Here is a 17,258-nt window from a genome sequence, read left to right as displayed (position 1 = left end):
TGTATATATCTTTACATTTTGTGTTAAACTATAAACCATACCTTTGCTCCATAGTCTAGTTTATATAGTAGTAAACATTATTCAGTTCTGCATTTTAATTGAATACAATTTATTTCTTTACAAATTACAATAATGGCATTACAAAATTATTCCAAATCTGAATTTCTGGATTTTTCTTTCTCTTTTTTTTTCTTTTTTCTCTTTTCTCTCGGTATGTTCCCTTTTGCTTTAACGATAGCAGCGCTCAAGCTGCATGACCTGCACAGTTTCATAAAAACCTGCCGATCATGTGAGAATGTACCAAAAAAGCATCTTGTGCTTCAATCAAAGCTAGAACATCTTACTATTTATTCAAGTGTCAACATAGCAGTGTCACAAATTTGCTTGTTTATCTAAATATTGCAGAAATGAAATATTTCTTCATTTTTTTTTACATCATGAAGTTCTTTGTTTTAAATTTCTCAAAATAATTAAAAACCTCTTTATTTCCACATTTAAATTTGTCATTAAATTTATAACCAAATGTATATATTCTTTAAGTTTGGGTTTTGTTAAAGAATTTTATTTCAGTACTCATGAACACTGTATGTATACGGTTTTCCAATGACAACCCTATAGAAAAACAGTAGCCGATTATTTTCCCAAATCTTTAAATTAGAGTGATGATGGCATAATTTAACCCAAGAACTATGCCTTAATGCCCATATACAAAAATAAACTAACTTTAATCTGTCTTCACACTCACTCAAACATGAATTCACGTGTGCAGACTTGCTCAGAAAATGATACACGGTGCAAATTTCAAACAATGAACACAACACTTCAAATGTAATACTAACTGTAATCTTTTAACACATCCTCAGTTTCTCTGTTGGAGGTATATGATGTTAAATCATACATTGTTTTCCTCATATAACTTAATTTTGCACTATAGTTGTCACAACAGGATGCTGTGTTTCATCTATAACAGAAAAAAAAACAAAAAACAAAAACACAATATCAGACAATAAATGAGAAAAGGAAAAATACAACAACAAAAAAAAAAACATAAAAGTGTGGACCAAGCAGCTTTATATCAGTGACGGAATTCACACCACCAAACAAAAATGTTTTCTTTGACGCATGTGGGCGTAAAAACGGCATGTTCACATTTCCTGTGGTCTTTATTTACTTAGATGTTATTAAACACTGAACTTTCACAGAATGCTCAAAAGGCTGATAGAGTTTGACAGCAGTTATAGCCAGGCTGAGTTACAGAGACTTCATCTGGTCCCGTGGCAGTGGCACATACGGCATTTCCTAAAGCTGTGATGCTCACTTTTGCTTTTTTCTTACGATGTACTTATGAACTTAAAGCCAAACTAAATCAGAGCTGCAAAACTGTCTATCATGCTGCACAAACAAACATATTCTCACACATCTTAATAAACTGCACAATTCTGAAAATTTGCATAAGAATAACAGAAAGAAAGTACAATAAAAGGACCCAAATATAGTTGTTTTATACTTGCATAAGCGCCAATGGGAATGAATAATGCTGCATAATATTCGTCTATCGTGAATCATCTGACTGATTCATTTCATTGTTAAAATTTCAGAGTTGAACACAGACACAGCCATTGTAAATGATCGTAAAGGGCAATTGCCTGAACACATTCTCACACTGTTGAAATGATCCTGCAAAACTGATTGTTTACTATTCAGAATACCTGTGTTTCTCTTCATCTCTGATGACCTTTGTGGGAGGAAGATAGAGAACACGGTATCCGTGGATTGTGTAGGAGGGGGACGATGTGGTTTTTGATACTGTGTTCTCGTAAAGACAGTTAAGAAGAAAGAAAGAACTTTCTACTCTCACACAAATCCGGTTCAAAACTAGTTTTCTTTTCAAGGATTGATGTTTTGGTAATGTGTTTTGTGCTTGTCATGTGCAAATATGCATTGTTTCAGAGTAATCACTGGAAAAACAATCGTGTGCATTCGTTATGAATAGCCTACTGAAAAAAGATTTATTAGACAGATATTGATTTGTTTCATTTCTGTGCACATTGTTTTATTCTCCTATGGAGAATATCATTCATAAATAATATTAACAATGGTGATTTAAGTGATTTAAAAATCAAAACCTGCTGTAGTGCAATTTACAGTATTTCTTTAAAAAAAAAAGATTGTACTGTTTAGAAATAATATTGCACAATGCTGAACTTTTTTTTTGCCTTTTAATAAGGTTCATTTGCAGTCAGCATAAGTGTATTAAAATATTAAAGAGTTTATATTTTATGAACATATTATTTACTTTTGTTTTGTTTTTTTGAAACCCAGATGGGCATATTTCATTGTGTTTGATTTACAGAGCAAAATGGACTGTCTTAAGAAAAAACAAAAATTGTAATGTCTCCTATTGAAAGGATACTTCAAAGAAGTAGCTACATTAATGAAACACTCTTTGCAACAAAACTCCTTACAACGTTCAGAAACAGTATCTTCAACTGATGCTTGCTGCCCTCTGCTGGACTATTCTCTGTATAAAGAAATGTAGCCATTATATGAAACTTGAATGCGATGTTCTCTGTCCTGGAAAATTTAAATGATTAATAAGTCAGGTATTCAGAATATTACACAATGGTTTCACAATAGAACACAGTGAGCATGTGCTGTTCTCCTGCTGAATAATATTAACAGTAGTGGGTTCTGAGTTTTTTTCCCATGGTCATCATTTTTAGAGACTCAAATATAATGATCCAGTGACAACAATATCGACATTCTATTCACAGATGCTGAAGGATTCTTATATTATTCGTGTTACTCTTTAGACCTAGCTTTAGCACTACTGGTATTCTTAACGATATGTCCTAAATGTGCGTTTCTCTGTAAGTTACTGTGACGAGAAACACTCTTCTGTAACACTCGCTGTCCTGAACCACTGGCTATGTTCCAACATGAACAGAATCATCCCTGAACCCGCTACAGAACAAGGTTGTCTTTGCAGTGTGTCTTCTTAGGTTGAAATATGTGAAGGAAAAAAGCACAACTAATTAAGAATTCTACGGGGAACTATGAGATTGAGCTGCTAATTGTCTTTGACCCCGAACTTCATGAACAGACCCGAAAAGGTACATCAAGGCATGACTACTAATACACTTAAAAAGTACTAGCACAACACAAAATAAAAAACAGGCTTGGTGAATAAAGCCATTACTGTACATTATATACAACGGTACTTACACGGTTCTTTAAAGAATACCATAAATTTATAGTATTATACCACGCCACATGTCCAAAAATAAATAAATAAAACACCTAATGACATTGTCTTATTTGAGAAGACAATTCAAGTAATAAATTGTGAAAAATATTTAGATTAAGATAAGCCTTAATGAATGAAGAATAGTTCACCCAGAAACGAAAATTTTCTAAAAATGTACTCACCCTCAGGTAATTTTTTTTTCTTTTACATCACTTGCTCGCCAATAGATCCTCTGCAGTGAACAGGTGCTACCAGAAAAAAACGTCTTAATGATAAACTTGTTTATTACAAACATTTTTTAGTTTATAAAGGATTTTTGTAAGGATTACTTTTAGCTTCACAAAATATTCATTGTGCTTGCTATTTAATACATGTGGATTATTATGATGTAACGCTAAATTTCTTCAAATGTGTTCTAACGAAGAAACATACTCATCTACATCTTGGATGGACTGAGGGTAAGAACAAATTTAATCTTTGGGGGAGTTATTCCTTTCCCCCCTGTACGAGTGCAGACTTTTCATCTGTACACAATATTTGCCAACAGGGGGGGTTAATGTGCCAAGAAAAAAATATTTTATCAATTTTTGAGTAATTTTATCATATATCAAAAATATTTTTTATCAGTACAATACAACAGAATGCTTTACTCCTCACACAGATGACTGTTAGAAAAGACTATTTAACTATCACTATGGTAGAAAAGTACTTTAATTGCCGTATGGTTCAATTTGCTGTCACGTCTCTTTCACAGTGAGCACGATGACCCACTTAAATGTGCCCCACAGTGATTAAAATGAACAGCCGTTGCAGTAGTGACATTAATTTCTGTGTCCAGATAGACTCAATGGAAGGACACCAGTTTTAATGTAATGCGGAAAAAATTAAACATCAATTAAAGACTATTTTGGTCAAAGCATATAGAATCAAATAAAATTTTATTAGGATAATTATTTAGGTAAGCATTAAGTATTTTTATTAGATTTATTAGGCAGATGTTGCTGGTTTGTCCCTGGCAATTGCTCTTGGAAAGTTTGCAGCTTCTGATATTACTGAATATTACTGATTTCAAATTCAAATTCAAATACCATGATTTATTTATTATATAAATTAATGATTTTGACATTAGTAACAGGGGATGTTTTGATTTATTGATCGTATTCAGTCTGTAGGAAATGTACCAAAAAAGGGACATTAAAAAGGGGAATTTACCACAGAGAACAACACAATGTAAGAAAAAATAAATATTTGTAACTATTCACATTGAGAAACATCCAGCTTGGATTCTGGATCCAATATAATCTAAAGGGGTATAATAATGCACTGCGTGTTTGTTTGTTCTATGTGTATATGTGTGTTGGTGAGCAACATGTGACTCAGTCATTAGTGTGTGTGCTGCACTGCATGGACAGAACATCAATCAGATGGCTGATCGATGCAACATTTGGGAGTGATGTCAGAGGATCAATACTAATCCTCCCCAACACACACACACACACACACACAGAGAGAGAGAGAGAGAGAGAGAGAGGCACACACACACACACACACACACACACACACAGGAACACTTACCAATGTTCTGCAGGCTCACTGTGTCACAGGTTTTGCAGAAACACTCACTTTGAGTTTGCTTCATCTGACCCCTGTCTTGACTAGCAGTGGTAAATTATAGCCAGTTCTCCTAATCAGATATAATAACAGCAGGAGAATAGCTCTCATCAGAGGGCTTTGTTTGTTTGTTTTTTGGCAAAAGAGAACAATACACAGGGCAGATGACATCAGCAAGGAAAAGAAATTTCCTAGAAAAAAAAAAAAAAAAAAATATATATATATATATATATATATATATATTCTTATTCACAAAATATTTAGTAAAGAATGTTTACAAAGATGAACTGTAGTTTTAAAGCTAAGCTGTTCTCTAAATAATGTGTCCTCTGCTAGAAGAATCTAAGCAATGCTTCAGGGAGACCTGCTATGAAAACCACAACCGTGTAATCATCTCAGTGTCTTCTAAGACAGCAGGAGAAAGGCTGTTTTGTCAAGGTGGTCATTAACTGTAAAAACTCTGCAAACAAATCCTCATTCCACATTAACATTTTGCATATTCATGAATATTCATGATAAGCTGCGGAGAGTCTGTTTTAAAACATTTTATATTTTAGAGCTTTCAGTGTACCTTGAAGAGTGTTATTCATACTTTTTCTTTTAAACCTAGAGATCTGACATTTTAACGAGCTTAAACATTATGTAGGCCTGCCAATTACTCCAATAAAGTGCGAATTCCCCATCAGTGCCCTGTGGTTCATCTCCATGAGGCACTCACTCACTAATAATTCTGTACATGATGTACAATTTGATTTGTTCAGACTCTTTCCCGTAAAAATCATTCAGTGATAGAAAAATAGTTCCAACCCCGTGCCCAACACAGGTTGTATTGAACCATTTAAGAGCCAAGACAAGTAAACAGATTTATTATGAGACTACAACCCTTTACTAAGGATATTAGAGAGAGAGAGAGAGGTAGAACAGAGATAATGTCACAGTAACCAATGTATGCCTAAAAGCCCTTCCCTAGTTTACTTCATAAAGACACAGAATCAGGAGGGAATTAAGAACAGAAGCAGCAAAGTGCAGAGAGAGAGACTCAATGAGAATGTAAATATCGACTCAAGGGAAAATACAGTGCAGTCATTATGTGTTTTAAAATCTTTTCTCTTTTGTTATTCTATTAAATTGACCAGAATAATTATAAGAAATATTTGTCAGGGCACATACAACTTAAGACAAGTACACATAAAACCAATGAAGTACAGTCAATTACAGTATAACATTACAGTCAGTGAATGTGCAAAAATCATAAACAGGCTAGCTTGCAAAGAAGGTTTTTTCACAGCGATGTCTTAGAACAAGGGTGTCAAACTCAGTTCCTGGAGGGCTGCAGCCCTGCAGAGTTTAGTTCCAACCCTGCTCCAACACACAAACCATGCAGTTATCAAATAAGCCTAAATGACTTGATTAGCTGGATCAGGTGTGTTTAATTAGGGTTGCATCTAAACTCTGCAGGGCTCCGGCCCTCCAGGAACTGAGTTTGACACCCCTGCCTTTTAGAAGAACCATTTTGGGTTTAAACTTTAAAAAAAAAATAATACATTTTTTTAGTATGAAGAACATTTAAATAGTTTGAAGAACATTTTTCCACCACAAAGAACCTTTTATGAAATGGAAAGGTTCCATGGATGTTGGAAGGTTCCATGGAAGGTTCTTTATGGAAACATAGATGCCAGTAAAGAAACTTTATTTGTAAGAGTCTCTATTTGTGTGTGTTCTGAAATGTGTCAACTGCTTTTGTTGCTCAAATCTATAATCAACTTATAAGAACAGCTGCCTTTTAAGGCCGATTTGCAGCCCGGAACAATCCCTGATTGTGTGTGGCCCGATTCGCGGCTTGTCGCAAGCGATTTTTTGGCCAAAAAAGTGGAACAGATACCTACGAGATCAAAGGCGGATATCACGTTATTCTCACTCATATGCTGTGCTGCTGATAAACATGATATAATTTCAGTTCTGTTGCTTTTATATGAATATAAATATGACGAACACGACACTCAAAGTGCTTGCTATTTAATTCCATAAGAAATGCATATTTATCATCCATTTCCACTTTAATACAAACATTTAAAATTTTTATAGAAATATGACAACAATCACATATCTCACACAGAGATCGCACTGTCAGTTTTTGGAAATATTCATGCATAATTTAAATACATAATCGCATGAAATCAGATAAAAAAATAAAACATTTTAGAAGAGAACGCAGCATCACGGTTGTCTGAACCAATGAGCATTAAGCTGTGTCGTCAGTCAGTCGTTTCCCATCATGCTTTTGATCAGCGCAGTCGGTGGAGAGCAACTGCGTGCGACTGCTCAATCCGACACAGCCGCCTCGCCGCTTGAATATTCCCAAACACTATGACAGTGCGATCTCTGTGTGAGATATGTGATTGTTTAGTCGTTTAGAAGTTTAATCGGCATCTTTTTCCGACCAAAGTTAATTGAACGCACCCGACGTCGTGATAACGGCTTGTCAACTCGTAAGTACAAACGTCCCAGGAGGACTCGAACGCAGCATTATTTCACTCCACCCCTCACTGCAGATGCCTACTCTAGCCTACATTTCAGGTGAGGTGAGGCGCATCTCAAACAAGCCCATTCAATTCTCTTTCTGGCTCTGACTGCATTGGTTATGCATATGGGGCTGTCACGTGATGAACGAACGACTCAAAAAACCCAAAGATTCGAAACAGGTGAACTAATTCAGTGCAGAACCTATAGGATGTTGCGCATGCGTGACTGAACGAATCACTCCCCAAGACGACTCGTTCTTCCCGAGTCACATTAAAGATTTGTTCAAAATGAACGAATCGTTCAAGAACGACCCATCGTTCCTACAATCTTCAAGTGTGTGGTCTCGTGGTCTGCTCGAATCATCTAGTGTGAGCATTCAGAGGATTATAAGACTAAAAATTGGTTGAACTGTTTTCATGTCTGTGGTCTCCTATGGTATCGGTTAAGTTTTGAATATCCTCTAGTGTGCGGCCAGCCTAAATGTTCATATGAAAACCACAAGCTTTTCAGAGTTATAATTGGAAAAACCTTGCGGAACTAAATGCCACATGGGTTAAAGTACATTATAAGACATTTCCATTAGGTTGCACATCCTGATGTTCACACCAGTTATCCCAAGGATTAACATTTTTAATTAGCAAAACTAAAGCCCAATGAAGAATTTAAATGCCATTGTCTTTTCAATCATGTAGGAGATTAAAAGAGATGTGTTGTGACATTTATGAGGAATGTTTAAAACTCTTTTGTCTGCATGTGTCAAGGTAAAGCAACAATGCTTTTCTGCAGAATTTCATAGAACTGAAAGATCAGTTTACTCTGAAAAGAAAGAAGAAAAACAGACAGGCAAGTCTTTTTTTTGGATGAGTGTCAAATTGCATTTACTGTCATCATAGTTCAGCAAATTTTATATCTGCAGGACCTTTGCTTTAGCCAGAACAAAGTCTGCTGCATCACTGACAGACTGAGGCTAACTCAGATTATGGCTCTAATATAGCATTTCAATAAACAGATTTGGAGACGTTGTTTGAAACATGCAATGCTTTTAGGGCTTAATCTGAAGACTGTGCATAGAATATTTATGCAAAAGTTGCTTGCAAAGAAAAAGTTTAATTAATTTGAATCCATAGACGAACTATTCTTGTACAAACAGAAACCCTTCCACCTTGATCATATAATAACCCGTGTCATTGAGCTAGGCTTACATAAGATGCTAATGAAAATGCATCACTCCTATTATAATTAATCGATTTTCTCTGTTTCCCTCTATTGTGTCTTGAAACTTGGCATGACAATGAACAGTACAAAATACTATTTTTATGGAAAACAGACCTCTTCTACTGATATATAAATGCACTGACAGTTCAGGTTAAAGTGCTCTTTATGAAGCACATTAACAACTGGGCCAGGCACATGTTGAGTTCATGATGTGGAGAAAGCACACAAATGGATGCAGCACTGGAAACAATAATAAAACTTATGCATACTAGATAAGGGATTTATTACCAATTATTTGCAAGAAACTATGAATGAAAAATAGCTTCATTTCAAATGAGTGCTGTCAAACGATTAATCACGATTAATTGCATCCAAAATAAACGTTTTTTTGTTTACATAATATATGTATGTGTACTGTGTTTATTTATTATGTATATATAAATACACACACATAAAGTATATTTTTGAAAAAAAATTACATGTATATACATTTATATATTTATATTATATATAAATATTTAATATATAAACATAACATATTTTTCTTAAATACACTGAACAAAATTATAAACACAACACTTTTGTTTTTGCCCCCATTTTTCATGAGCTGAACTCAAAGATCTAAGACTTTTTCTATGTACACAAAAGGCCTATTTCTCTCAAATATTGTTCACAAATCTGTCTAAATCTGTGTTAGTGAGCACTTCTCCTTTGCCGAGATACTCCATCCACCTCACAGGTGTGGCATATCAAGATGCAGATTAGACAGCATGATTATTGCACAGGTGTGCCTTAGGCTGGCCACAATAAAAGGCCACTCTAAAATGTGCAGTTTTACTGTATTGGGGGGGGGTCCGGGGAGGTCCGAAAACCAGTCAGTATCTGGTGTGACCACCATTTGGCTCACGCAGTGCAACACATCTCCTTCGCATAGAGTTGATCAGGTTGTTGATTGTGGCCTGTGGAATGTTGATCCACTCCTCTTCAATGGCTGTGCGAAGTTGCTGGATATTGGCAGGAACTGGAACACGCTGTCATATACACCGATCCAGAGAATCCCAAACATGCTCATTGGGTGACATGTACGGTGAGTATGCTGGCCATAACCCCACCGCCACCATGGGCCACTCGATCCACAACGTTAACATCAGCAAACCGCTCACCCACACGACGCCATACACGCTGTCTGCCATCTGCCCTGTACAGTGAAAACCGTGATTCATCCGTGAAGAGAACACCTCTCCAAAGTGCCAGACGCCATCGAATGTGAGCATTTGCCCACTCAAGTCAGTCAGTTACAACGATGAACTGCAGGCAGGTCGAGACCCCGATGAGGATGACGAGCATGCAGATGAACTTCCCTGAGACGGTTTCTGACAGTTTGTGCAGAAATTCTTTGGTTATGCAAACCGATTGTTGCAGCAGCTGTGCGGGTGGCTGGTCTCAGACGATCTTGGAGGTGAAGATGCTGGATGTGGAGGTCCTGGGCTGGTGTGGTTACACGTGGTCTGCGGTTGTGAGGCCGGTTGGATGTACTGCCAAATTCTCTGAAATGCCTTTGGAGACGGCTTATGGTAGAGAAATTAACATTCAATTCACGGGCAACAGCTCTGGTGGACATTCCTGCAGTCAGCATGCCAATTGCAAAACTTGGGACATCTGTGGCATTGTGCTGTGTGATAAAACTACACATTTTAGAGTGGCCTTTTATTGTGGCCAGCCTAAGGCACACCTGTGCAATAATCATGCTGTCTAATCTGCATCTTGATATGCCACACCTGTGAGGTGGATGGATTATCTTGGCAAAGGAGAAGTGCTCACTAACACAGATGTAGACAGATTTGTGAACAATATTTGAGAGAAATAGGCCTTTTGTGTACATAGAAAAAGTCTTAGATCTTTGAGTTCAAGCTCATGAAAAATGGGGGCAAAAACAAAAGTGTTGCGTTTATAATTTGGTTCAGTGTATATACAAGCATGTGTTTGTATTTATACATAATTAAATATACACAGTACACACTCATATAGTGTGTAAACAAAAACTTTTATTTTGGATGCGATTAATCGCAATTAATCATTTGACAGCAATTTTTCAAATCTATATTGAATCAACCATATCCTCTGAGATATCCTCATTTTTCAATCACGACCATGATGAATGTGCATTTTACTGAAGCTGTAGCAAATTCAAATGCACTCAAGAAAAAACATCTCATCAGCCGACTACAATGTGAATTGTTTTCAAAAGTTATTAAGAAGCAATTAAAAGACATACTGAAACATGAATGAATGAATGAGGCATATACAGTGCCTTCCATAAGTATTGGAACAGTAAAGACAAAATTGCTCTGTTTGCTGTGGAGTCAAGAAATCTGTAAATATGATTAAAAGATGAATATGAGACAAAACTACAGAATGTCACATTTTATTATTGGGTGTTTTAACACAGATGTTTTACCAGCTGAGAAGATCAGCACTTTTAGAGTTTCATCCCCCTATCTGATGTGAGCATAAGTATTGGAACAGTTGCCTCACAGGTCTTTCTGAGTGATCAGCTGTGTCCTGTTGCATTAATTCTTCAGATATTAAAAGCAGGGAATGTGTCATATCAGTTATATCCATTGCTTCTTCATTCTGAGTCTTACATTTGATGATGACACACACAAACCAGGATGAAGACGAGGGACCTGACGGTGAGAAAAAAAGCAAGCAATTTGGATGCTAAAAGAAAAGAGCAAGTCAATTAGAGCTCTAGCAAAAACAAAGGGTATGGAGAAATCAGAGTTTGGAGGCCACCGGAGGCATCAGCAGCAAACAACGACCTGATCAGCTGAGAAAACAACAGTAGTTGATGACAGGTAAATCATAAAAGCTGTGAAAATGAACCCTAAAAGACATGTCTGTAAAATCACCAACAGCCTCCAGAAAGCTGGGGTGATGCTCTGACAAGTGTGCAGCATCCACCTGGATGATGTGATGGCAGCCACTGCGCTCACCATACACCAGCTACAGAGAGAGTGATAGAGCCAAAAAAGTGGATGGGGATTATTAGGAAGCCATGATTAATAAGGTGAAGGGAATTTGGCCAGGACACCGGGTTACACCCCTACTCTTTAAGAGAAGTACCATAGGATTTTTAATGACCACAGAGAGTCAGGACCTTGGTTTAAAGTCTCATCCAAAGTACAGTGCTTTTTGACAAGTATAGCGTCCCCATCACTATACTGGGGCGTTAGGACCCACACAGACCACAGGGTGAGCACCCCTCTTCCAGCAGCAACCTAGTTTTCCCAGAAGGTCTCCCATCCAGGTTCTGACCAGGTTCAGCCCTGCTTAGCTTCAGTGGCCAACTAGTCTTGGGCTGCAGGGTAATATGGCTGTAGCATCACTTTCTGTACTTCTGTATCACCTTTTGTTCTGTAATGATGGATTTCTTCTGTTCTGTTACCTTGGTTCTGTCACATATAACTGCCTGCATGTTGCCCTGGAGACAGAATGTCATGAGTCCACCCACAATAAATTTTACAAAGCAGTCACAAAAATCTGGCAAGCATGCATCACAAACAATCAGAGGCGGACAGTGGAGTATTTTTACTCTGCTGTAAAAGTACTTTTCAAGTGTCAGTACGTGATCAGAGTGTTTTTCTTTAGAAAACTTTACTTCACAACATTCCAAAGCATAATATTGTACTTTTTACTGCACTACGTTTCATATTAAATATAATTTAATACTTAATTACATTAGAAATTTATTACTTTCTTACTTTTACTCAAGTAAAAGTAATTCAAAGATTTACTCGAGTAAAAAAAATACTACATCTTTAATGTTCTTAAGTATTAAAGGTAAAACAAACAACTTTTATTTATGAAATGTAGTGCAGTAAAAATTAAGACATTATGCTTTGGAATGTAGTGAAGTAAAGTTTTCCAAAGAAAAACACTCTGATAAACTGCAGATACTTTTTAAATTTACTTAATAATTACGTAAAAATACTTCACTACTGTCCGCCTCTGCAAACAATAAAGGGAATTAACGTTTCAGTGAGAAAAAAAGATCAATTCAGGCAGTTGAAAACTAGCAGCCAGGCCAGTCAGACTAGAATAAAAACCAAAAGACAGACCTTGAAATGAGACATAAAAAAGTGAATGACTTACAGGGATGCACATCTAAGTCCAATTTACATCATGTCCCAGAACCATGGCCCCTTTGCTCTCCCTCTTTTTACTTCCTACTCTCTGAAATTACAAAAGCCATATTCACGTTTGCTATGTAAACACTTACGACCACAGAAATATTGTAAGAACTTTGAAAATTAACAGTCATCTTGCAGCTGTTCACTTTCTGGTGAAATCACTTTTTGTAAGCAGTATTACTTTTCATAACCAATACAGAGATAACTCTCCAGCATAATGCCCTGATGAAATTGTATTGTCGTATCTCGGAATTCTGTGTCGTTCTGTAGCAATGATTCCCCTCTGACCCTCCCAACTACAACTACTCTAAGTGTATCAGAATAAAGAGCAGTGATCTGTAAATGAAGAGTTGATGCCACTGCAGAAGAATCCATCACACTGTCTGGCACAAGCTATTTAGGTGTGAGGTCTACAAACAGCAGCACAAAGCCCATCTTTCACACCTCTGCCACAGATTAGAGCACTACCCCCCAAAAACCAATTGCTTTAACCACAACTATTCTGGTCAACCAGCTTTTTGAGAAAGATCATGCTGGTTGTCAAAACCACCACCAACCAGCATAAAAAAATTGGACCAGCTTGGAAATTCATACTGGTCAAAGCTGGTCTTTTTTGTAGGGTGTGACAGCAGCAACAGTAAAGCTTTGAAAAAGCCTCTATCGTCGGGCCCTTAGAATTGTCATAACCCCCCCAAGGGCGCCCCTGGATTCAATGATCTGATCCCAAAATGTTTTAGACTCCGTTTCCAACTTGAAAACCTGTTTTGTGCTGACCATTTGTGATTGGATCACAGAAAAAGCTTCTTAATACCAGGTAGAAATAGCAGGGCCTCTGATGGGATTTTCCTGTGCTAAATATTTAGTGAAAGCACAAGACGCTACTGAAACTACAGTGTGTCGTGACCAGTGTATGTCGATTACAAAACAAATTACTCTTATGATTCAGTTCTTTTTATTGAATCAAAAGCATACAGCACAAAAAGTGTAGTCTGATTCTCGAATGAATGACTCAGTTCTTTTTAGAGAACCAACCCGGTATAGGCCTAATTCTCAAACAGTGACTCTGATGATTTTGTTCTTTTCAATGAATCAAATACATGCAGCAGAAAAGTCATTAAAAAGTCACATTTAACATTTAAATACACCTTTTGCAAAATGGCAGTAAATACTTAGAATTGGAATTATTAATTATAATTCATTTCCCCCCCAAATATTTATATACAGTACTTAAAAGTGTGATTTGTTAAATGTTATTTGTATCTTTTTATGTTTGCATTTATTTATTTTATTAAGTGCTAAATGTACAAGCTTTTGTTGAAATTTGTCTAAAGAGAAATCAATAAACTATACTGATGGGGAAAAATAAAAGAAATATGCATCATCCATACATGATATACTGTACAAGTCTAAATTTGTGTGCTTTTCCAACAGAGAAAGTTCCAACCAGCTATTTTCCCACTTCCTAATTCCCTGTATTAGTCCTATATTGATTCTTCGACATTACGACAAATCACTAGATCTTTTTACTAAACGTTCTGATACAAGACGTGGCAAAACAGCAGCAACCATACTCTCCAGACAACAATACAAATCCCTTTGCTATCAAGGAAGCTGTTGTATCTAAGCTCTGGGCTGAACAAGCTACATTATCTGACATCACAAGTGGCGTATATTTGGCTGCAGCATAAAATGAAGGCTAGAAAGGGGTCGAGGAGCTTACAACAAGACCCACCACCAAGCAGAGCTAGTTTATGCTCAACATAAAACCTTTTTTGAGAGAGAGAATGGTAAGAGCTGTTGTGAGAGGTGCTGGAGGATTGTTAGTGTGAGGGGGCAGCATAAGCTGCTGTTCTTATTGAGCACACAATTTATCCCGTGTAACACAACAGCCATCGTGTTGATGTAGCAGACATCATTACTGCGAGGCAGTCATTAAAGTTCAGTGTCTCATGGGGATGCTGTATTTAAGCTGTAATTGCTATCAGCCTCAACACAAACAAACCTTTTCAGAGGCATCAGTGTTAATCTGAGCAGTTTTTGCTGTTGTCTTATTGCTGTTCAACAATAAAAAAGATTTATTGCAAAAAGCAGAAAAACACCTTTAAACAAATCAGACTAAGGAGCTTCAGTATATAGTATTAGTAATATTAGAGACTGACTCGGCACAGCGGCAAGATGTTGGCCTACGAAAAGGCTTAAGAAAACAATACTCCTGCAAACAACATCATTTTGTCATTCAAATCACACTTCATAACTGTGTTTCTCTCATGCACCCATCTTAAACCTATAATGAATGAATGAATGAATGAATGAGGCATTTATATAGCGCTTTATTGTGTATTGCAATACACCCAAAGCACTTTACAATAATTTGTGCAGTGTTCTCCGAAATACATTTTGTTCAGTGTAATTTTATCTGATATCCAAAGCCATTCTTTCTGCAACTGCCCTGTAATCAATAACCATTTTATATCATTATTTATAAACCCTGAGAAATCCAAATATTGTGTCTCTCCTTGTTTGGATACAAGAAGAAAATAATGCCAAGAAAATAATTAATGCTGGTGGGTAAAGGGTGGGTTCCTTCACCCTTCTCTGAGACTTTGACCGTGTAATTTGCTTGAGTGTTGATAAAAACCCACCAGGGATAGCAGATGGAAAGCAGAATGAGACAGAGGAGAGAGAAGTGGAAGTTCTCAAGACAAACCATAGTCAGGACTTAAGGACTCCAGGGACACATCTGATTTTAATCAATGGATGATTGAAAAACAAGCCACTTGAAAGAAAAGCAGCACAACATTTATAGCTTCATGAAGGATACTGAGAATACTGTTATTACAGTATAAAAAAACTGCCGAAAGATCATCTAAAATCATGTTAGCCTGGGATAAAGTTAGTTTCACAATTAAAGATTTTGCATCTCCAAAAGCACCTGTGTCAAATATTCTATGAAAAAAATGGGGGAAAATAGTACCTACATGGCATATTTTCCTTCCGAGGCATTTCACCAATCAGTTGTCTGAAAGCAGGCATTATGGTATGGTAATGTAGTGCAACTTGGGCACTTTTACCTGCATTGAAATAGGCCTACAACATGAAAATTCTAATTTGCTGTAACAGAAAAGGCTGGACTGAGAACTTTTTAGTTTTAACATAAAATTTTCACTCAGGATACCCACATGCAGCTATTTAGCAAATGACACCAATAACAGCCTGACATAAGGAAGGTGGCAATGCAATAAATATTCAATATGATTTTTCAGACCTGATTAACAACCCTGCCATTACTGAGACGGATAGCGCAGGAATACAAAAAAGAATCTGATGTTTGGACCAGAAAAAACACATTAGACAGGAAATTTAAAAAAAAAAAAAAAAAAGTAGGGTATAGCATTTGTCTTTTCTCATTGGTATGATGCATTTTTAAAGAGACTGAGGCAGAGCATGTATTGAAATAACTGCATTGCAATAACATTTCTGTGCTGTTTTTGCTTCTGCCTGTTTTGTTTGAGCAGAAATAAAGCAAAGAAAAAAAGGTGACACTGCTCTTATGATAATATTTTTGACAAGGTGACAAATGGCATTAAACATTCTAAAATGAATGAATGAATGAATGAAAAAACTAAATTTATTTAAACTTTGCTGAATTTTGAATAATGTGATAATTTGAGACTGCCATTTCCAAGCTAGGCTTTTTATATATATATATATATATCTATATATATATATATTATAATAATTAACTTAAAATGTAATTAATTTCATTTAAATTAAATGTTAACATTTTTAACAACCAATGATCCAGTGACAGGATTGACTAAGCAGTAGACACAGTCAATAACCTGCTCTTTCAAAGTGTTTCCCTGTCCTTCAGTATCCACTACAAGCAAAGACAAAAGCTCAATATGGAACAAAAACAAAAAAGACTATTATGACATAACTATTGATTAAAATGACAATCTCTTCCCCTCTCACTCTCTCTCTTTCTCTCTCTCTCTCTCACACACACACACACACACACACACACACACACAGAGAGAGAGAGAGAGAGAGAGAGACACTCATGAACAAAATTTCTAATACTCACACCAGGAATTGTTTGTCTCCCTTTGCAGACACAGCTGAATGTCTGTGATTATCTGAATGCAGGTCAGTGGCGGCACACCTCTGTGGTTTCAGGTTGGAGCGGAGATTAATGAAGTTGCCAGGGGCACACAACTAATTTTCATGTAAAGTGTTGGTTATATATTCCTTGAAATTAATATGCACCCTCAGAAAAAAGGTACTGTCACTGGAGCAGTACTCATTCAAACGGTAATTATGCATACCATTTAGGTACAATTTTAGGTACAAATGTAAACATTTTCACACACCAGTGACAAATCTTGTATCTTTTTTCTTCTGAAAGAGTGCATATTGTGTAGGTCAACATTTCTATCTTTAACTGTCAGTTGTGTCTGTTTGTGTTA

The sequence above is a fragment of the Onychostoma macrolepis genome, chromosome 07, assembly GCF_012432095.1.
Source record: "Onychostoma macrolepis isolate SWU-2019 chromosome 07, ASM1243209v1, whole genome shotgun sequence".
Taxonomy (NCBI): Eukaryota; Metazoa; Chordata; class Actinopteri; order Cypriniformes; family Cyprinidae; genus Onychostoma; species Onychostoma macrolepis.
This window is presented reverse-complemented; position numbering follows the sequence as displayed.